This window comes from Lissotriton helveticus, chromosome 12 (genome assembly GCF_964261635.1).
Source record: "Lissotriton helveticus chromosome 12, aLisHel1.1, whole genome shotgun sequence".
Taxonomy (NCBI): Eukaryota; Metazoa; Chordata; class Amphibia; order Caudata; family Salamandridae; genus Lissotriton; species Lissotriton helveticus.
Window position 1 is genome coordinate 641,137,358 of NC_136073.1, and position 23,193 is coordinate 641,160,550.

Below are 23,193 nucleotides of genomic sequence, written 5' to 3' on the forward strand. Positions count from 1 at the left end.
TCATGCTTCAATGTTAGCGCCCAATGACAAAAATCTATGACATTAGTAAGGAGCAGCCCAGGCTCTTCATACCTAAAGAACAAAAACCCACTAAATGGTCTGCGATGTTATTAGTAATCATCACCTTGCGCTACCCTCACATGTTCAAATCAATTCAGTCAATCAATCGAATGTCATTATAGCCAAGAACAACAATGTCCATAATTAAGTCTTTAAAAACTTTACGTTTGTTTCATCTTAAAAATATTTCACTCTCTTTCTCATTTCATTAGTCAAAAAGCCAATGAATTCTTTATAGGCAAGCTATATTTGTGTCAAGGGCAACAATAGGTAGCCATTTCTTTGCTTTAACTAGGACCGTTCTTTTTTTTTTGGAAATTTTTTTATTATTTTCAGCACAAAAGAAACCAGTACATAGCAGGCATGTCATTGTCAAGCCAAAGGCCCCGCACCCTCATCACACCCCCCCCACATATTCCAACAAAATTTAGGTCCCTCCCAGTAATGGTCAAATTCACATGTATTAATGGCAGTTCATCAGTTCCATAATGTACATTCCCTTGAACCCAAACGGCTCTCTCTTGCGTATGCATCGTAGTTTTATACAAACGGCATCCCTCATAATCCTCCATCCAGACCATGGTAACATCTCCATTTGCCCCATACTTTACGAAACTTCTTCAGACCCTTTCGGCCGCCATATATAAATCCATTCCCCTTCTCCATTCTCCTAACTTGGGAGTATCCGGTGCCCCCCATTTCCTGGCTATGTCCCTCTTGGCTACCACCAGTGCTAGGGCTAAAAAGATCAGCAGTGGACGGGCCAGGTCCACATCATTGGTCATCCCTAGGAGGATGAGTTTCGGGTCCAGTGGGATATCCATCTCTAGTACCTCACCCAGTTCAGCGGTGACCTCCCCCCAATAGGTTTGTATATGTGGGCACGACCATATTATATGTAAGAAATTTCCCGTTGCAATTCCACAGCGCAGGCAGCTAGGGTCAGACACTCTCCCCATCTTAAAGAGCCGTACTCTGTCATAGTATACCCTGTGTAGGATCTTAAATTGTATCAAGCGGAGTCGCGACTTAATCGCTACCTCCCTAGGGTGCATCAAGACTACCCCCCAGTCTACATCATCCATCTCCCCACTTCTGTCTCCCAAACGGCCCGAAGGCCCTGCAGCCTATCCGGTTTATTATTCATGATTGACTTATACGTCAGGGAGACAGCCTTCTCGGGGATCTTTTCCTGCAACAGGCGTCCTTTCAGAGGGCCATATTCAGAGTGCACCTCCTGTAGTGTCTTTTCCGCCCGCCAAGCATGTCTAAATTGTATATATTTGAAAAACTGTGAGCGGTGTAGCCCAAATTCCGCCTGTAGTGACCGAAATGACTTCAAAGTCCCGCCCTTGACTACATCCCCTAAGGAGGAAATACCTATGTCGTCCCAGCTGCAGAAGCCTCTTAACTTACCAAGTTCTTTCAACCAAGAGCAGTCCCAAAGCGGGGTCTGCCTCGAGGGTCTGTGTGTCCATCCTGTAGCTGCCGAGGCCCTCTTCCATGCTCCCAGTGTAAGTCTAGTGGCCGGTAACAGCCTGGCCTGTCCCTTCCCCTCATATATGTAGTGTAAGCAATTGTGCGTGCCCATGGTGTGCCTTTCTAATGCATAAGTGGGGTGTGTGGCCGGTGCATGCACCCATTCATTGACGGGTGCCAGATGTTCCGCCCAGTAATAGGCCTCCAGGTCGGGGAGCGAGATCCCCCCATCGTATTGGTGTCTCTGTAGGCTCGCCAATGCAACCCTGGGATGCTTCCCTAACCACAAATAGGACCGCAGTTCCGCATGAATTTCTCGAAAAGTCTTGGGCGGCACTAGGAAGTAATTATTTTGAAAGGCGTACAGGAATCTCGGTAGTGAGACCATTTTGAACATGGCCGCCCTTCCAAGAAGTGTCAGAGGAAGCAATTGCCATCTGCTTGAATCCATTTTAAAATTACTAACAATGCGGTGAATGTTGCGGTCATAGGAGATGTTCCTGTCTGTTGGTATAAATACCCCTAGGTATTGAAATCCCTTCCCTGCCGTCTGCAATCTTTCTGGTAACTGAGGCCCCTCCATCCGTCCCTGGGGATCGTAAAGTGTCGACTTGTGCCAATTAATTTGATATCCTGATCTAGCCCCGTACTGGTCCAGTTCGCCGAAGAACTAGGACCGTTCTTAGGGCCATATGTATCAACATACCCTTTTGCGATTTCTTAATAGCGATTTTTAAGGAATCGCTATTTAGAAATCGCAAAATGGTATGTATGTAGAAATTCGCTTTTTTTAGCGATTTCTTAAAATTCCTTAATTGCGATTAGCAAATTGCTGATCGCAATTAAGGAATTATTTCCCATTCATTTCTATGGGCCAGGAGGCCCATAGGAATGAATGTGAAATTATTCTCAATTTGCGATTCGCAATTTGCTAATCGCAAATTGAGAATAATTTCAAGGGTGCAGGGGTGTCCAAAGCACACCCTGTTGCACCCCTGAAATAAGCATGGGTACACATCTAGTGCAAATACATGCCCTAAGGGCATGTATGTGCATCACATGGCATAGTAGTTGGTGGTAATTAGCGATTCCTTAAGGGCATTTTGCAAATTTTTTGGGCTTCATACATTGCATTTAAGGAATCGCAAAACTTGCGATTCCTCAAATGGAATTGCAAAATAAGGAATCGCAAATTTTGCGATTCCTTAGTTTGCATGAAGATTTGTGTGATACATACCATTTACCAAAAATGTGTTCCCAAATGCCGAAATTCTGCAAATTTCGGCGTTCGCAAACGCTGAAATTCTGTGAATTTCGGCGTTTGCGAACGCATTTGGGCTTGATACATATGGCCCTTAATAAAAAGACAAATAATACAATGTTTTTAAGACTGTATTGTAGTGTAGTTCCTATATTCCCAATAGGCTCTGCGCATTGGAATAATATATTCAGCAGTGTAGACGTAGGACTGAGGTTATCTAGGTCTCTACTGACTATATTAGACTTAAGGTTTGCCAGCTAGCTCAGAGGTCACTAGAAACTTTCTCGAATAAACGAGGAGGAATTTAACCTCCCTGGATAGACAAGAAGGGATTAGCTTCTGACAACCATAAAACATGACAACTTTGCTCTCCCTGAATAAGAGTGTATCTCTAGAGTCGTGTGAAAACAATAGACAGCTATTTCACTCAGTCAAATGTGCGTACTTAGTTTCACCAGAATGCAGAGAAAAGAGAGATGGGCGTTTTCAATAAAAGGTGTTTTTATAGAGCAGTCTTCTTCCTCATACAAGAGAAATGAATTGCCACGATTGCAATACTCATGTTAAAGTAACGTGCGTACAGTAAAAGGAGGATTATAAAATAATACTGTAAAAGCATTGATATGGTTTCTTGGCCATATGATACTTTAAAATAGATAAAATATATACAAACATATATACATTGACTATTCGTACTCAACTGGTGCTTCTAAATACGCCTACCCCGGTGTACCTGACCTAAGCCTAATACGTGGGAAGGAGTAAGTAAGTAGCAGTTTAAGTTAAGTTTGTTTTGCCAAGAATCTGACTCAAGAATTCTCTTTAAGGGTTTAGTCAGCTCCGTACATGGGTAATAGAAAGCAGGAGGTCTGGTATCTCTCTCTTAGGACTCGATATCCCAGTAACCCGCGAAGGTATCTGGAAACACCGGAGCTGGATTTCTCGGCAGGAGAAAAGACAGCGTCTCTCTCAGTGCGTCAAAGAGGAGGGGCAGCGTCCATGGGCTCTCGCATCAGCTGGGCTCTCGGGCAAGTAGATAGCTGCTCTGCTCCAAAATCACCACCGTGTGTTTGCTTAAGGCAACGTTGGTATATTTATACCTGAAAGGTGCCGGGTTTGACGTAAGGTTGGACATAAGACGTCAATAAAGATGTCACTTAAGAACTGGCCGTTCTTACAGTGCTTTACAGGAGTTCTAGGATGAAATCAAAACAAAAGCAAGGGGGATTTCCCAGGTTGCTGGAGGCTTGGTTTTGTTTAGAGAACTCGGTGTGCTTTCTAGGGGGCCGGAGAAGTAACCTTGCTTAATGTGACAGCATGTGCTACGACTGAATTATGGATATGATTACTATGCCGTTGTATGGATATTATGGATTATAACCGGACAAGGGCATAAAATAGGAATATCGATTCAGGTTCCTAGATAAAAACACTACACCCACTCCACAAATTAATGTCCATCATTACTAAAACTTAAGCAATAGTAAACATGTAAAAGGTGCATGTGTATACCAACCCACCCCAAAATACATTTTTGCATTTGAAATGGTGTATGCGAAAAACATGAAAATGATTATAGGTACTGTACGCTTTTCAAGCAGCGTAATCATTCATTAAAAAGGATTGTATATATTTATCAGCTGAATGATAATGCGAAAATTACACATGAAATGGCTCTAAATACAGAAAAGAAGTGCGAAGCCATTACATCACATATAAATACAGTTATTTGTAAATATGCTAGAGGCTGAGGTAATATATTGTCTCTAGAGTTCCTAAAAATAGAAGCTCTGTTCTCTAAGAATAGTTCTACTTTAAGCAGAGTACAAGTGCCAAAAAAAAAGTAAATATTTTGGAAGGGGAGATGGAGAATTTATTTTTTTCGCTTTCAGGGCAAAAATAGTTCCAAATATTTTCTGTAGCTTTTGTTTATCAAAGCTGAAGGCCGAATTCAGAGTTCATGGAACGCTGTGTGCTTATTTGCTTAAAAGTTATTCTTTCTGTTCAGGGGAGAACATCATTTCAGACAGACTTTCAAAAAAGTGGTTTACCGCTTCAGGTGAAAGTTCGACCAAGTTGGAAAATGCCGCAACTGTGCAGTCGTGAGAATGATTGCTATCATCGATGTCAGGATCAGCAATGCTCACAGAAGGTTGTACCTGGGTGATGTTGCTTTCATCTCGTACTTCACTACCCTCTAATCGCAGTGGTGAAGTCTCAACGAATGCCGTCATCAGGATTGGTAACCGCTTGGGACAACACGATGCATGAGCCGTTACAGGACGTAGCAAAGTATCTGTATCCAATGGTACTGATGATTGTAGTGTAAGACAGACGTCCAACACGCATTCTTCTCCGCATAGCATACATCGAAGCACAGGTAAGATACAATTCTGCCAGATGGGTCTGAATGAAAGAAACCAGGTCATATTCAGATCTCTGAGCCGTGCTAATCCAAGGACTTTAGTTATGCGGTCCCGATAGCGTATACCTAGGATAGTTTCTTCCATTGTTGCTGGAGTCTTGTCTGCGATTTGGCTTGCCATAACGAAGCAGGAGAATCAAAAATAAAATGCCTGCTATGAGTCCCAACAGAAGTGGTAGACCGCCAAAGACAGAATGGACAAAATTAGGAAAAATGCCCAGAACTGTTTTGAAGGGTGTTAACAGTCCCAAAAAAATTGTCTTAAATACATGTGGGATACCACTGGTATCAGACATATTTAGGATTTGGCTTAACATTTCTGCGAAATTCAGGGGGCAATTTGTTGATAAAAGTGAATGTATCTCTGTCGTTGTCCTTGCAACTTGCAGATCATACGTTTCTTTTGATGACGTCAAGGGCACAGTTGTCTGTAAAAGAACAGACTTCATTCTGCTTAAAGTATCAATTCGAATAGAAGAGATATTCAAAAAGGGCCACATTTTTGCCTCCATGTCTGGAGCGCTGTTTGGATACAATACTTGCATACAGCAAGTGACCATGGAACTAACGCTCACGAGATAAGCTTTTCCTGGCACCATGCCACAACATCTGTGGTCCACTATTAGAATATAGCTCCCTTTAGAAAGCTGTCTAAAGAATGGCTCTATTCGAGTTGCAGGTATGCCATGCTGGTGACATGAAAGGTTATTTGAAGTCCCCTCACAGGCCCCATGCAGGTTAATACCTTGACACAGAAGTATACCACTTAGTGATCTTTTACAATTATTACCACTAAGAAATATATTCTGTTCCTTTTCACTATAACATGTGTGTGTGTAAGGTAATTTCCATGATGACTTAATGTACCCTTTACCCAACCTTTCATACTGGCCTGCTGGTATATACTCTTGACAGTATTTAAATTAAAAAGTTGTTATCGGAATAGTTATTATTCCGTGTATTATCCATTCAATGACAGGTCGTTCTGACATTGTCAATGGCAATCTCTCAAGTTTTTCAATGCTCAGAATTGTATATTCCGCTCCCTTCTGTGCCAAGCTGATTTGTGTATCAGTAAGGTTAAAGATAGAGAATAATGACGTTGTGTTGATTAAACGCCACGGCACGTAGCCTGAACGCATATTTTGTAACGTCCAGCCAAGCTGTACAATAGAACGTAATTGGGACTGACCTTGTTGTAACATTAGTAAGTCCTGCTCTATTATATCTATAGCAGATGATACAATACTGTCCAGTGAATATATTCTGGAAGACAGAGTCATTAACCCATTGTCCACAACAGAAAGTGATTTTTCCAAATGAATGCGGTCAATTTCCCGTATTTTCTCTGCTGTGTTAATTTGCGTTTCTTTCCAAGCTTCGTTGTAAGCTGCGTATATACCGGCCGCTATGAAACGTTTCTGACGCTGTTTGCGTGGTCCCATTATGAAATCACGCAAGTCAGCACCGTCTTTAAGTAAAGTCAAGTGTTGCTTGATTTCTGCCAGTGTAGATTTCTGTAGCCATTCGAGGCAGAGTTTTCCTACACTGTATGTTGTAACTATCCCTGGATGTTGTCTCTGGGAGTATCTAGGGTCTGGCCTGGTCAATTTGAACCCCTGTATTTTGTTCAGGAATCTGTCTTGACAGTTATTTGTGTCTTTGGGCCAGATCAACCATTTTTTCCAATCAGGATGTGTTCTGTTTTGGTTAAATATATGGGATACGTCTATCTCAACATCTGTAGTGCTATTACTGTCAGGTGTTGGCTTTGGAATAGACGTTTTGTTTAAATCTTTTATCTTGGCTAGGCCAAGACAGGTTGTCTGTTGAATGGTGTCATTCAAGAATATAATTTGTTCTGGGATCATGCAGGCTCTAAATAATGATTCTATACCTTGGACCTGCCAATCTTTGGTACTCCAGATGGTTTTTGTTTTAATATTGTTTTTCCAAAAATCAAAACCAAATATAGTCATTTTTTCATAAAATGCTTCTGAATATATATTAATTTAGTGTTTGTCAGCATTGTTTTCATTCCTGTCTTATTTAACATTTTGAAATAAAAGGCTTCTGCTTCACTTGTGTTAAACCCTGAGAAGTATGGGAATTTCTCATAAAATGTTTTTGAACTGCCTTTTGGTGGAGTTGCACAATGTTCCCATTGATTATAATTAAAAACATTTTTGGCTGAGCAGATTTATGCAAATAATGATGTGCAAAGTGGTTGTAGCAGTACATTTCTTCATAGTTAGATGAACCCTGCAAGTAATCATGTTCTGTAAATTTTGCTGACATTACTAAATCTGACATCATATCATTAATACTTTCAAAGTTCCAATCATCAGAGAATGTGCTCGGTTTTACAAAGTCACTTAATGAAACCTTGAACTGATGTGGATATTTCAAGAGCTCGACCGGGCCATAGATTTCGTTATCTGTTTTGTCCCAAGCTACCCCACCGGGTATTGGATTGGCTGTGACATTCACTGACGATAGTTCTCTTCTCTCGATGTGAGATGACTTGTGTGGCTTTAGGACCAAGTTGATGTTCTGACTTGCTGTGTCCATTGTACTGTATTTTCCCTCAATGAATTTTCCCAAACAAAGAACCATGATGAGCCAAAGCAGGAGGAAAAGTACACCTAACACAATCCAAAATTCAATCCAAGGAAAAATGAGATAGGTTTCTTTGAGTTGATGAAAGAGTTCTGTTACTTTGTCTAAGTTTTTGTTGTTGGTTGTTCATCAGGTTCGATTCGATCCTCAGAAAAGTCATCGAAATTGATGAAGTAGCCTGATGCAGTTCTGTCAATTGTTGGAATTGCTTCCGGATTTTAATTTGCTTTTGGAATTTTCTTTGTCTCATTAGCATAGTCTGTGGCTACATCGTTGTAGACAGGTGTTTCTTGACGAACTGTTGCAATTTGGGTTTCAAGAGGCATAAGTTCCATGGCATTGTTGCATAGTCCTTTTTTATTCACTGCAGCTTTATCAAATGTGATTAGTCTCTCAGTTTGAACTTCTTGTATTGTAGCAAACTTTGGTGTTCTGCTATTTTTTGGGAGTCCACTGGGCCTACTACTTATTATTGGCCACATGATTGTGGTTTTACCAGGTCGATTGATACAACTCGGTTCTCCTTTTTACCAGCAAGGGGCGGTAGTACAACTGATCTTGTTCCGCTGACAGCTAAGACAGGTATTGCTTTTCTGTAAGAAGGCCCAAATTCCTTCTTCACCGCGATCTTCTCTCTGACCAGATCCCCAATTTTTGGAATCCAGACAGGCCTTGCTGGGACCGGTGGTTTATCTTCAGTGGTTGTTGGCTGCTGTTTTAGCTTTATGTTGCTCAGGTCTTTTCTTGTTTCATTTAAGTCCTGTAAAATAGCCAAACGATCTTTGATATCAAAGCATTTCTCTTCTACCACTGAAGTCTGACTATCTAAGTCCTGAATATGCATTCTAGTACCAAACAATAGTTCGTACGGACTGAAACCTTTTAGAGATTTTCTTGGCAGATTGTTAAGACTACGTTGGACACTTGTTAAATGTTGGACCCACCCATCACCCGAACCTAATACCCTCGCCGTTATAGATTGCCTTATGTCTCAGTTTTTTCTTTCCACAATCCCGTTTCCCTCAGGATGGAAGGGACTAGAGTACCGCAATGCAATGCCCATGCTGGTCATGGCCTCCTTATAAGCTCGAGAGCTAAAAGCAGGACCCTGGTCAGAATGTAGCATGCCAATTGCGTATGTGCCGATATAGACTCGCAAATCTTTTATAACAGTTCTGGCGTCAGCCGAGTGCTGGTGTCTACATTTTAAGTGAATCTAGTCTTAAATAATATACATTGGGACGCATTTTTCCTGTTTAATCATGCGTATAGATGGCCTTATGCTTTCTATTAGGTGTTCTGGCACTATTTCGGCCGGTTCCCACTGCAATCTCTGTTGCAGTTTTCACAGTTTATTGCAAATTTGTAATTATGGAAGCTCATTCCCGGCCACCAGTATTCTGATTGTAATTCTGTCAGAGATTCTTTGATCATCTGGTGCCTTAGACCTAATCCCATATGTGCTTCTTGTATTAAGAAGATTCTCCTGTTCGTGTTTGGAATTACTCTATCCCCCACTCCAGGGATTCGAGCAAAAGGAACGGAGTTTGCATCGATTATTTATGTATAATTGAGTGGATAGTTCACGGGTAATGCTGCACGGTCGCCTTTTGAAGATGTTTTTACTGCCAGCATAGTTACCCGGTCTATGTACGCTTTTTTGTGGCTACGGAAGCCGATTTAGTTGCTTCCGCTGTGGCTGTATCAGCCAATGAATTCCCTGCAGCGTGAACGCCATCACGCTGATGACTCAGTGTATGTATCACGTGAGTCTTTTGTAGTTCTTTCTGCAAACGAACTACTTGTTCCCAAAGCGTTTTTTGCTTGATTGTGGCACCTGTGTCATCCTTGTAACCGTTTTGAACCCATTTCTGCAAGTCATTATTGTATGATTTGACGCAGGAATGCGAATCGCACTCTATTAGTGTCGGGAATTCGCGATCGGCAATGTCGAGCGCCATTTTTAAAGCTATTAATTCAGTTTGTTGACCTGAATTGTCTTTTACAGATTGTGACATTGTTACCAGTGGTCTCAATTTACCTCCGCGCCACCGGCATTTGACAACCTCGCACGTAGCGTTATAAGCTTGTTTTTCCCAAACTGAGGGTTGTGCATATCCGTCTGTATATATTACACAGGTGTATTGTCGTAGGGGCAGACTATCGATTGGCAGAGGATATTCTCTTTCATATGTTAGATATTTCAATGTTTTCATTTCCGGGTCAAAATAGTATTTCACTTTTTCTGTAGCAAGTGAATTTTCCCATTGTATCCCCTTTGGATCTAAAGCCACGCTCGTTAAATTGCGTGGGCTTGTTAATGCCTCGAAGGCTGATTCTGCTGTTAAAACAGTTATCCTTTTGCCTTGGGCTTGGTCTCTTTCGCTTGCTACAGCTGTTTGAACCGCATTTACAATGTTTTCTGCAAGACTGAATGTTTTTTCAGCTTCTGTGTACAAATGTGATTTGTATGCTATTGGTACCTTTTCTCCCTCATTAGAGGTCAGGTACATGAATCCATATCTTCCTGGGATGACTCGGATTACAAGGTTGCGTGTATTATCGCGAGTTTGCAATTTTGTTTTAGCTAACATGTCTGTTTGCAATGATCTCAAAATTTCTGTGTGTGTTTGAGTCCAATTGATTGGTTTAAAATCAGGTTTTATTAATTCATAGAGAGGTTTCACCCTCTCTGCATAATTTAGAATATAAGTTCTTCCAAAATTCAGGAAACCTAGTATTGATTGTAAGTTCCTCAGCGTTTTTGGTGCTTGGAGTACAGCGCATTTCTCTAAGAAATTGTCTGCTAGGCTTTTGCCTTCACTTGATAATTCATATCCTAAAAACAGGACTGTTAGATGGGCAATTCGTGACTTTTTAAAGTTGAATTTGTAACCCTCTGCTGCGAACCCAAGTATTATGGTGTTCACTCTTTTCAAGTGAGTATCCAAGTCATCATCTGTTAGATAGATGTCATCGACATAAGATAATGCCTCATCATCATACATTTGTAGTAACTCTGTTACTCTTGCTGAGAATAATCCTGGGCTATTCTTGAACCCCTGTGGGAGTCGACAGAAATTTTTCTGCGAACCCATTATTGAGAAAGCGGTCAAATACCTGCTTTCAGGTGCAATGTTTTGACAACAGAATCCATTAGAGATATCTAATGTTGTTTTATATTTTTGCGCACGATGTTATTCATTAGTGCTGCACTGTGTGAGTTTTGTACTGCAAAAGTTTTGCATCATGAGTTAAGGTGTCTGTAGTCCAAAACTAGACGATATGAATCATCTGGCTTGGAAACAGGAAACAAAGGATTGTTCATTTGTGAGGTGCATGTTTCAATCACCCCCTGGTATTCAAGTTGATCTAAGATCTCCCTGACTTGTTTTTTTAGCCTCTTGCTTAATTGGGTACTGTCTTTGTGCAGCTGGTTGACATTTTAACTGGATTTTGTGAGGAGGAGAGTCCTCATCCCATCCTACATGATTTTTATATAATGCAGGAGCTTGGGCTACTGCCCATTTTCTTGCAAGTGTATATTTTTTATGAATTGGAATGTGATTTGAGAAGGCAGGCATAATCATTTCTTCCCCATGAGGGCACTCCCTGACAAACTCCGGCGGCCAGTCTTTCTCAGCTAAAAGGATGTCATAGCCTTTGGAAAGGTTATCCCAAAATAGACCTCTTACTTTCCTAGTCTTATCTCCCTCTATACGTAAAGTTATCTCGTATATTTTATGAGGTTTGCTAATTCTGCTGTCTGCAGTTTCCACTTGAATGTATTCATTCGTGTCCACTGTCTCCAGATGATTCATCAGCATCTTGCGAGCTATGGTCACTTCTGCTGCGCTGTCTAGCACTGTCTGGGCCCACTCTCCGTTTTTCAGTTGTGTCCTCAGTATCCTCGGCATGTTTGACTATTTTAATGCTGGCTACCTTCTTTCTTGGAAATTGTAATTTTTTACTTTGATGAGCAGGTTCCTTGTCTTTGGACTTGACGTGCTCTTCCCTGTGTTCTGACCGTCCTCTTCTTTCCGATTTCTGCGAGAAAGTCTGAAAAGATCGAGAGGGACGTGTATCAATATCTTGATATCTATCAGGTTTTTTCAAATTATCCCTATTTCTAAGGTTGTATCTTTTCTCAGGGGGCTCCCTCTGGGGAGACTTGTGTCCTTGGTCCGGAGTTCTTTCTCTCCGCCGAGGAGACCTTCCTCTGGACTGGAATCTTTTTTCTTTGGGAGTGGATTGTTTATTTCCATCCCAGCTCTTTTTTGGAGTGTTTATATTATTTTTAATAAATATTTTTTCAGGATTTTCAGTTAGTTGGGGTTTTACTGGTTTCCCACCCAAACTATCTCTTCCTAGTTCTTCATACGATTTCTCTATGATTCTGGCAAGTTCAAATGGTTGTTCTGCTATATCTGTTTCTTTCAATTTCTGGAGGAATGTTATATCCTCCGTTGCCAATTGAACCAACTCTCTATATGCCTTTGTTAATTCTTTTATTTTAACTAAGAGTTCTTCGCTTGACATTTTATCAATGTCTGGATGTGGTGTGTAGCTGGCTAGAACCGGCCACGTTGCTCCTGGTCTACCTCGTGGACCGAGCCTGGTGATGTGATTATTATGTTTTAGGGCGCCTTTAAACCAGAGCAGGTGCTCTTGGTATTTTAATGGGATTTCAACCTCCTCGAAAGGAGTGTATTCATCCGGAGGTTCCTCTATTTTGTAATAGTGGAATTCATGTGTGACAGCGTTTGCTGCAGGAAAGTTTATCCATGAATAGAATACCTCTGTCTGCCGATATTCATGTGCCTCAATTACGAATATGACTGTACCACCTCTCGATGTTAGTCCATTTTCTATAAGTTTAAGAGTTATAGTTTTTCTTATGTTGACCGGAATGAGTATAGCATTCAGGTCATTCTGTAGGAGACTTGTGTCATCCTCTAGGAGTCGAGCTGCTATTCTAGCTGCCTTCCTTTCGTCTTCACTTTCCCCCATTTTACTGGCAGAAAGGTTTGTTTTTGTTTTTTAATATATTTTTATTTTATACTTCAAAATCAGAGCACACATTTTGAAAGAATATGCACATTTCTCTCTTACATTTGTTCATCTTACAATATGAAAGGAAAACAAAATACAAGCAATAAAAAGTCAAAAGTAGACTAGAAAGAGGGAAGCCATTGCAAGAATGTAAAGTATAGTAACATTTCCATAGAATCAGAAAGTAAGCACAAAATCATGTCAACCTATTCCTGCTCTCCACTTCTCCAGGGGCCCCCAGATTTTAATACCTCGCGCTCTCCCAATTCTACGTTTTCTTGCATATATGTGTTTTTCTAAATTGTGTATAGAAATAAGATTTGATAACCATGTTTGCATGGATGGGGGACTCTTGTCTAGCCATACTCTAGCTAACATTAATCTAAAAACGGCAGACACCATAAACAAAAACATTGCATCATTTGGATACATTAGAGCATTTTCCGCTTCAACTCCTAACATAATTAAGCTCGGTGTAAGAGTTATTTTTATCCTTAGTGAGTTATCCAAAAAGTACTCAATATCCTTAATTAATGTATATAGCTGAGGACATGTAGAAAACATGTGGACAATATCTGCCTCAGTGGAGTTACATCTGGGACAAGTAATACCCTCAGTGCCCCCCCCATTTCGCAATCCTGGCTGGTGTGTAGTACAATGAGAATAAGGTTTTATAGTGTTGGGATTGCAAGGGAGCAGAGCAGAGCATAGACCGGCCTAATTCCAGAGATTCATTAAAGGATTCAGAAGTAATCTCTAATCTCTCTCCCCATTTATCCCTATGCTTATCCAGATCGTCCGGTCTATTTTTTGACAAAAAAGCATATATCGACCTAATGGAGTGTTCCTCCCCCGTGGTTATCCCTTCCATCAAGTCATTAGGTTCAAAACCCACCGGTCCCCCTTGATTGTTTCGTAGAAAACTCCTAACCTGAAGGTATTTAAAAAAATCCCTTCTATTTATTTTATATATGTTTACCAAATCCTCAAATTGAACAATCGTCACTGAATTTCTTAAATCCCCAATTTGATGTATCCCTTTATCTTCCCAGCCCGCCATTACTGAATCAGCGAAGATCTCTTCAGGGAAGGATTTATTTTTATAGACTTTAGTATATCTATTAAATCTTCCCATACCTGTCTTTTTTAGAAAGGAACTCCAGATTTTAAGCGCCGCCCTGAGAGTCTTATATGCCTGTCTTGTAAGATAACCCAGATCCGTATGGTACAGGAAGCAGTTTTCTGCATCTTGACCTAATACAGCTGCGTAGACTTCAATTAACATGATAGTGGTTTTTGATAACCCACCGCCTCCTCCTATCAGCCCCTGCATATACTGGAGAGCCGCAGCAAGATAATATAATCTAAAATCTGGTGCACCCCATCCCCCTCTATCCCTTGGTAGAGTAATAAATTTATAAGCCCTACGGGTTTTTCCATGGGCCCATATAAACCTATTAGCTAGACCCTCCAACATGTTGAACCATTTATTCTCAAAAATTAAAGGAATTGATCTAAATAAATACAAAAATTTAGGCAAGACCATCATTTTCAACACATTAGTGCATCCAACCAATGATAAGTGCAAGTTATTTATTCTTTCCAAATCACTTTTAACCTTTGCCAGCAGTGGAGACATATTGAGCTCAATTACCTCCTCCAAATTTGCAGAAATCTCAATTCCTAAATAAGTTGCAGTGTTAACCACCCTGTTATCCATGCTAGTTGCAAAGCTATTCAAAATTATCTGGGTTTTTGTTTTGTTTAGGCTATATCCTGAGACCTGCCCAAAGACATGCGACTCTGCTTCTACTCCCACCATAGCTATATCCGGATTCGGGGTCAGTATAGCCACGTCATCAGCATAAGCGAGAGTTTTTACAATGCAGCCATTCAATGACATAGGCTGTATTTCCGGATTTCCCTCCAGTTTGCGAAGTAGTGGCTCGATATATAGAGCAAAAAGCAGTGGGGAAGACGGACAACCCTGCCGAGTCCCTCTTTGTATATAAACTAGATCTGAATGCCCTCCATTGACTCTAATTCTTGCAGCCGGATCTTTATATAGTGCTTGAATGGCCAGTATATACCCTGACCCTATACCACACCACTTCATAACCTCCCATAAATATTCCCAGGCGACCCTGTCAAAAGCTTTTTCGGCATCTAGGAAGAGTGCTGAAATAGGGTCGCCTGTAACCTCTGCTGCATCAATCATGGTTATCGCTGTCCTAATATGCTGGGTAGTACCCTTCCCAGGTATAAAGCCATGTTGTGATGGGCTCACCAAATGTTCAATACAACCTGCTAACCTCTTTGCCAACATCTTTGAATATATCTTAACATCTGAATTCATCAGTGTGATTGGCCTATAAGAGCCAGGGAGAGATGGAGGCTTCCCTTTTTTAGCAATGACAATTATATCGGCCCCTCCCCATGATTCCGGTGGTTGCCCCCCCTGTTGTACATATAACATAATCTCATACATATAGATCAACAAACATTCGCGAAATACTTTGTAGAACTCAACCGGAATTTGATCAGGACCAGAAGCCTTTCCTGATGGTAAACTACCCAGTGCATCAATAAATTCCTCCAAGCGCAAGGTAGATTCTAATATTTCTCCTTCTTCCTTTGAGAGAGATGAGGGGACTATATCCTTAAGATAGTTACTAATTTCTACAGTTCCCCCTGTATCTTCCCGTGCATACAGTTTTTCATAAAATACTCTAAAAACCTCTCTTATCCTGTCCGGGTCTGTGACAGTATTCCCCTGTGGATCCAGTATCTCTTTTATCTTTGCAGCCGCTTTCTGCTGTCTAATTTTAACCGCAAGGATATGACCCACTTTTTCACTGCACTCGTAGGCCTCCTCCTTTTTAGCCAGATATTTCTCTGCCACCTTTCTAGAAAAGCTTTCTACAGCTTCTGCCTTTAATGCTACCAATTTTAGTAGTAAATGCTCCAGACTAGATTTAGATTTTACTGCAGCGACTAGTTTTCCTTCCTCTATAATCAACTTTTGCCGAATAGCTTCAACCTTCATCCTCTCCTTCTTACGCCTTGTTAATACATAGCTCAATGTTTCTCCTCTAACCCCTGCCTTGAAGCAATCCCAGGTTTGTCCTATAGAAGCCGTGCCATAATTGATTTCCCAAAAAGACCTAATCCAACCTTCCATGTACCTCTGATATTCGATATCTTGAAGGAGGCTCCGCTCAAAGGTCCATGTTGACCTCTTACTCTGCGATTGCGGAATCCTCACTGTCAATAATAACGGGCTATGGTCAGAAATAGTCCTTGGTTGTTTTACAATCAATGTCTCAGAAGCCAGAGTCCTTGAGATTAGAAAATAGTCCAGCCTTACCAAAACCTGGTGTGGTGCCGCAAAAAAGGTACTACTATCTAGCAGAGGGTGTTGCATCACCCAGGGATCTACCAATGAATTATGATTGACCATACTGGCAATAGCCCTATATACCTTTCTTTTTCTTCCACTATACACCCCTCCTATATTCAAAAATGAACTTGTAGGGTCGTGCAGATTGAAATCACCACAACATATTACTGGTTCAGGCCACTGAGCTAATTCTGTATCCATAAATTGACATATCTCAGGATCATCCTCAGTGGATCCATACATAGTTACTAATGTTAACCTGAGACTTTTAAAACATAATTCCACCATAGCCCATCTCCCCCACTGGTCTTCTTTCTTCCTTTTAACTACCACATCTCTTCTTCTCCCCAAAATTACAACCCCTCTTGTCCTGGATCCTTGCCTACTAGCTGCTAGCACATCAAACCCCAAATGATTCATTAAATATATCTGTTTTTCTTCTATGTGCGTTTCCTGCAAGCATACTAAGTCAACTTGTAAAGTTCTAATATAAGCTGCTACATTTGCCCTTTTCCTTGGATCATTTAGGCCACATACATTTATTGAGGCTAACTTACAAGACATTGGAAATTATCATAAGGAGCTTTTCTTCGTATCCCCACTATTTCTTTAGCTGTGCTTTCCCCATTTCCAAACTTTCTCCTCTCTTTTCTGTTCAAAGAGATAAACAACAAAATATATATGTAAACAATGTGTGCTAAGAAACTTAACCAGTCTACAAACTGACACTGATTTTTGGACCCCCCCCTTCCCCACCCCTCCCCTCCCCTCCCCTCCCTGCCCCCCCCCTCCCTTTGCAGGCAAATAGGTCAGCAATGACCTATGTGTGGCCGCTTCTTGGTTGTGTTAGTCGCACCCCTCTCCCACCCTCTCCAGTGTCCCCCCCTTTTTTACCACTCAAAAGCTCTCTTCAATGATTCATAGTATTGAATTTAAGACCTACAGCAATCTTAAAAAATTACAACCTACTATTTCTTCCCCCCCTCCAGCTCCTGGATGAACTCCTGGGCTTTCATTTCCGATATAAACATCCTAACTCTGCCCTTTGTAATAACTTTCAGTCTAGCCGGGAACAATAGGTATGCCTCTGACCCTAAGGCCTGAAACTGTGAAATAAGTTTCCTGAGCCTCCACCTCCTCTCAACCGTCACATGGCAAAAGTCCGGCCTAGAGAAAAAAGTGACACCCTCCACAGTTCTTTTGCTGTCAGGTCTAGCTTTCTGAATAATTTCTTCTCGGAGCAGAAAGTTTCCGACATAGACTAATATTGCTCTGGGGAATGTTGTTTTAGAACCTCCTTCAGCTCCATATGTCTTACGCTGAACAAAGGGGAACCTATGTGCCCTCTGAATCTCTGTCTCCCACTGCCACTGGGACTCAGGAAATGCACCCTTTAGTAGGTTAATCACGAATCCCCTAGGATCCTGCCCTTCAAGCCCTTCTGCCACCCCCAAAATGCGAACATTGTTACGTCTTTGACGATTTTCAAACTCCTCCATCTTCCAGAGGAAATCGTCTGCCTTCTTTTCCTGTTGTGTTTTAAACTCCCGAAAGCTACCAAAGTCATCCTCCATCTTGCCAGTTCTTTCCTCCACCTCAGCCACTCTTCCAGCCAAGCCTTCATAGAGTTTGTTTGTTTTCTGAAGTGTCGTTTGAATCTTCTTAAAGTCTTGCCTTGTTTTTCGGCTTGTTGATCTTGCTTCCGATTGTATTTGCTTCAACATGTTGAACACCACTCCAAATGCATCCTCTTGCCTTGGGCCTGCTTCTTGTTCTTCATGGTACGTCTGCGATGTTGCTGAATAATCCCAGTCCAATCTCCTCTCAGCTCCTGTTGTGGACGACCCTCCATGTCTACACAGCCTTATCTGCTTCCTCTTTTGTGTAGTGTCTTCGCCTATGTCAGTTCCCGAGGAGGTAGAGGCTGACCATAAATCCTCATCATCTTCGTCTTCCTCCTTTTCCACCTCCTCCTCCTCCTCATCTGTTATTACCTCCTCCTGTTGTATGGAGTCAGAATCCTCATTCAATGAGAAGAAGTGTTCCCCCTCCAAAGAGCATAAATCCTCCTTTTCCCTTGGATGTCCGCCTTCTGCACTTGCTGCCACCAAGCTTACAGAGCTTCCCCATGTGGGTTTAGGGGATTTAGCTAATAGTTCTGCTTCAACCTGCATAATTGCCAGCAGCATATCAACATTTTCTTGCCCCCTTGGCTCCCCCTTACCGACATCGTCGACTTCAGTAATCCCTGCTGTGGGCACCGTGGGCACCGTGGGCACCGTCTGCTGCGGAGTCTTCTTTTCTCCATTCTCTTCAGCGCATTTCATAGCCCTCTGCCCTGCAGTTTCCTCAGCGCTTCTGCCTGCGTTCTGCTCGGCGCTCACCGAGAGTGGTTGCCTAGCAACAGCCGGATCAGCGTCTGGCACGTCTCCTTCTCCCGATCCTGCTGCTGCCGCTGCGTCCTCGAGGACGCTCTGCTGTTTGACTCTAGAATCGGTTTCTAGATCACCGGGGGCTCCCGCTGCCGATCCTGCCGACTCTGATATGCTTGGTCGGGTAAATGACTCCGGTAAGGTGGGCTGCCTAAGGGGGGTTCCTCTGTTTCGTGTTTTCATAATCGCTGGGTTTTCTGGTACTTTGGGGCGCCCTCTCATCGCAGCGCTCTCGTCGCTGCTTACTAATTTTCCCTTCTGTTCCATTTTCTTTCTTGCCGGGGGTGCAATCACCTTCCTGATTGCACCCGGATTCTTCATCGGGATCGGGATCTTCTGTGCCACGGGTGCCTCCGGCTCAATAAGGGTCGTTTTAATAACCTCCATCCCGTTAGTCTTTGCTTTATCGGCCTTTGCAGACCTAAAAGACATTTTTATAAGCAACGAGTAGACTAAGACTTTTATTCCTCGTCGGTCAGGTATATTCTTGACTTGTGGTAGCAGGCTGCTTGCGAGGGCTCTTAATTTCCTTCTAAGCCGGTCAAACTCAGCAACCACGGTGACTTTAAGCCGGCCAGTACTTGACTGTGATGAATTGAGAAACACACACTCCCCTCCGAATCCGGCTTCAATGAGGGCAAGGTCAGCAGCCATCAGAGGGGTCTCGTGCTATCATTATAGCGTACAACTACTGCATACATTTGGGAGAGAGGTTTGGTGCGACCGCTCACCACAACCCACCCGCGGCCATCTTGCCTCGGAGAAAACCTAATGGCAGAAAGGTTTTTGTTTCAGATCAAGTTTCAAGGAAACAAAGATTAGGTGCACAATATTTTGGAACACTGTATCCTTCAACGTTGACTAAACCAAAAACTATACATAGAAATCTCTTCCTACTAAGTTTCGGCGGATTTTAACCTTTTACCCACTCCAGACGTCTTTTGGAGTATTTACGGGAAAAAGGGTCTGTGTGAAAGAGCACGACTGAGTTACTCTAACGTCTTGCTTTAGATTTATCGCCTTACCAAACGTTGCGCGCCATGTAGTGTAGTTCCTATATTCCCAATAGGTTCTGCGCATTGGAATAATATATTCAGCAGTGTAGACGTAGGACTGAGGTTATCTAGGTCTCTACTGACTATATTAGACTTAAGGTTTGCCAGCTAGCTCAGAGGTCACTAGAAACTTTCTCGAATAAACAAGGAGGAGTTTAACCTCCCTGGATAGACAAGAAGGGATTAGCTTCTGACAACCATAAAAAATGAGAACTTTGCTCTCCCTGAATAAGAGTGTATCTCTAGAGTCGTGTGAAAACAATAGACAGCTATTTCACTCAGTCAAATGTGAGTACTTAGTTTCACCAGAATGCAGAGAAAAGAGACACGGGCGTTTTCAACAAAAGGTGTTATTTATTGAGCAGTCTTCTTCCTCGTACAAGAGAAATGAATTGCCACGATTGCAATACTCATGGTAAAGTAAAGTGCGTACAGTAAAAGGAGGATTATAAAATAATACTGTAAAAGCATTGATATGATTTCTTAGCTATATGATACTTTAAAGTAGATAAAATATATACATACATATATACATTGACTAATCGTACTCAACTGGTGCTTCTAAATATGCCTACGCCGGTGTACCTGACCTAAGCCTAATACGTGGGAAGGAGTAAGTAAGTAGCAGTTTAAGTTAAGTTTGTTTTGCCAAGAATCTGACTCAAGAATTCTCTTTAAGGGTTTAGTCAGCTCTGTACCTGGGTAATAGAAAGCAGGAGGTCTGGTATCTCTCTCTCAGGACTCGATATCCCAGTAACCTGCGAAGGTATCTGGAAACACGGGAGCTGGATTTCTCGGCAGGAGAAAAGTCTGCGTCTCTCTCAGTGCGTCAAAGAGGAGGGGCAGCGTCCGTGGGCTCTCGCATCAGCTGGGCTCTCGGGCAAGTAGATAGCTGTTCTGCTCCAAAATCACCACTGTGTGTTTGCTTAAGGCAACGTTGGTATATTTATACCTGAAAGGTGCCGAGTTTGACGTAAGGTTGGACATAAGACGTCAATAAAGATGTCACTTAAGAACTGGCCGTTCTTACAGTGCTTTACAGGAGTTCTAGGACGAAATCAAAACAAAAGCAAGGGGGATTTCCCAGGTTGCTGGAGGCTTGGTTTTGTTTAGAGAACTCGGTGTGCTTTCTAGGGGGCCGGAGAAGTAGCCTTGCTTAATGTGACAGCATGTGCTACGACTGAATTATGGATATGATTACTATGCCGTTGTATGGATATTATTGATTATAACCGGACAAGGGCATAAAATAGGAATATCGATTCAGGTTCCTAGATAAAAACACTACAGTATAATAGAATTGAAAAGGCTCCACCAAATCAGTCTGTCAGGATGCATATATTGAATATAGCTATAGGCATCTTCAAAAAATTCATAGTGCAGCCTCATACGATAAGGCATCCAAATGTGCAAGATTTTTCTTTCTGCCAAGAGCAGATATAATAAATGAGATAACAACAAGACAACTGTCCCCATTGTCTAATGCACGTAAATGATTAAAAGCATCCTGATAATCAATGTATTTACCAGTTTTAAAAATTGGCGCTAGGTATTGTTTTTGAGATCCTTATAAAAGCTACAGAACAAGACAAAGTGCGTTGTGCTTTAGCTGAATCTACCTTCATATGGTCATTTTGGTAATGTATCAGCCCACTCACCCATTTTTGGGAAGGCGACCCACAGGTGTACTGTTCCTAGTTGTAGCCTAGTGAGGTACAACATATGCTGGATGTTCTTCACCATTATCATGGTTTTGCAGGTGGGCTTGTACAGGACCCCACACGTCTTACCTTCTGCTTGCGGAGTGTTCTCGCAGGAATGGCATGAACAACCTCTACTGTCTCCCACCTCTCCCTTGTCCTAGAATATAATCCAACCAGGGTGTAAATGGGGCCGGGGGAAGGGATCCTAATGTGTGGACTGTTGTCCTTTGGTGTGTAGACCTGGTTGGGTACGCCCAATGAAGACGAGAGAACCCCTTTAGGAACTACTGCCTTTAAGGACAAACCATAAGTTAAATCAATACTGCCTCCTGGATCACAATCACACAGGGATTTATGCAATTAGAAAACACAGTCCAGGGGAACATCTATAGTCACCTGGGATGTTGTACTGCAATTGGCTGTGATGTGTGTCCTCACACACCAAAAGGAACACGGAACTGAAACTGTAGGTGCTCCTGTGCATATGAAAAGGAAGTGGCAATGCTTGTGGCTTCCACCTTAATCCAAATGAAATAATATGCGCTTCTGCGCTGGTATCAAAATAAGGTGACTGATAGCGTGCCCTAGTGCTGATCACTGCTCGGTAATTGTACGAGTGCTCCTGCACCTGTACCAAGATAGTCTTGTGACCACGCGTTCCTGTGCGTGTTGGAGATCAGAACATATGTGTAGTAATGGACTCCAGACTGTTTGAGGTATTTCATGAAGATTTATTGTAAGTTGTTAAGTAGCCTGGAACAAGCCCCACCAGGAGTAGCCAGCAGGCAGCTCAGCCCCATCATAACTGTGGCTTATCTTCAACCAGCACCCACCATTCCGTAGTACATCACAGTGCAGAAGCATTCCACTAGAAGGGCTTTAAGTGGGTAAAGGCATACATAGAAATGTGCAATAAGTAGAATACAACATACCTCGTTTTCTTCCACAGCAGAACAATGAACAAAGGAGCATAGAACATAAAAGAAAGAAAAAGCGTATCGATCATTACCTGCTGACACAACCACTGGCCAGCAGATGTGACAGGAGGCACTGCACAGCATAAGGAGTAGAGAAACAGAAAAGGAATGAATGAAAAAAGATCAGATAACTCCTTCTCTGTAAACACAAGGCAATGCAAAATGCAGAAAGTAAAACAATAAGACTTGAGTAGTAAAACCGAAAGGTACGAGCAAATAAAAGGAACAGGAAGGTAGAAGGACTGGGAGGAAACCACCGAAAGGTACAAATGCAAAAGTAGGTACTCCTCTTCCCTTCTCCATACAACAACGAGAAAGAAAATACACAGACAAACCCAAGAACTACTCCAGACACACCCACTAGCAGGAAAGGTATGAAAGGAGACTGGTATAGAGAAAATAGAAATAGTAAACAAAGAAGCAGAGGAAAGAACAACAAAAGATCCTTCATGTTGCCCTGTTAACACAGCAATAAACAATATAATGTAGACAACTTGAGTATAGAGCAATACAATTCAGCAGGAATGACTGAGTAATTGAGAGAGGTAAAAACCCATATAGAGACAACCTCGTTTAGGGTCACACATTGAAAAATTGAGAAGAATAACCCCACAAAATAGTGAAGGTTATACATAAGTACTATTGAAAAATTGAGAGGGATAAACCCCCATATCGACAACCTAAAAGGTCAAACATTGAAATGTTGAGAGGCAGTAACAAAAATTGACAA

The 23,193-nt window shown here is 41.9% G+C and overlaps 1 protein-coding gene across 3 annotated transcripts in view; it reads right to left on the minus strand.

The window, feature by feature from the left end:
• KCTD19 (potassium channel tetramerization domain containing 19) overlaps positions 1-23,193 on the minus strand; it is a 2,598,446-nt gene that overhangs the window by 1,830,203 nt on the left and 745,050 nt on the right. The gene's annotated exons all lie outside the window — the stretch shown is intronic.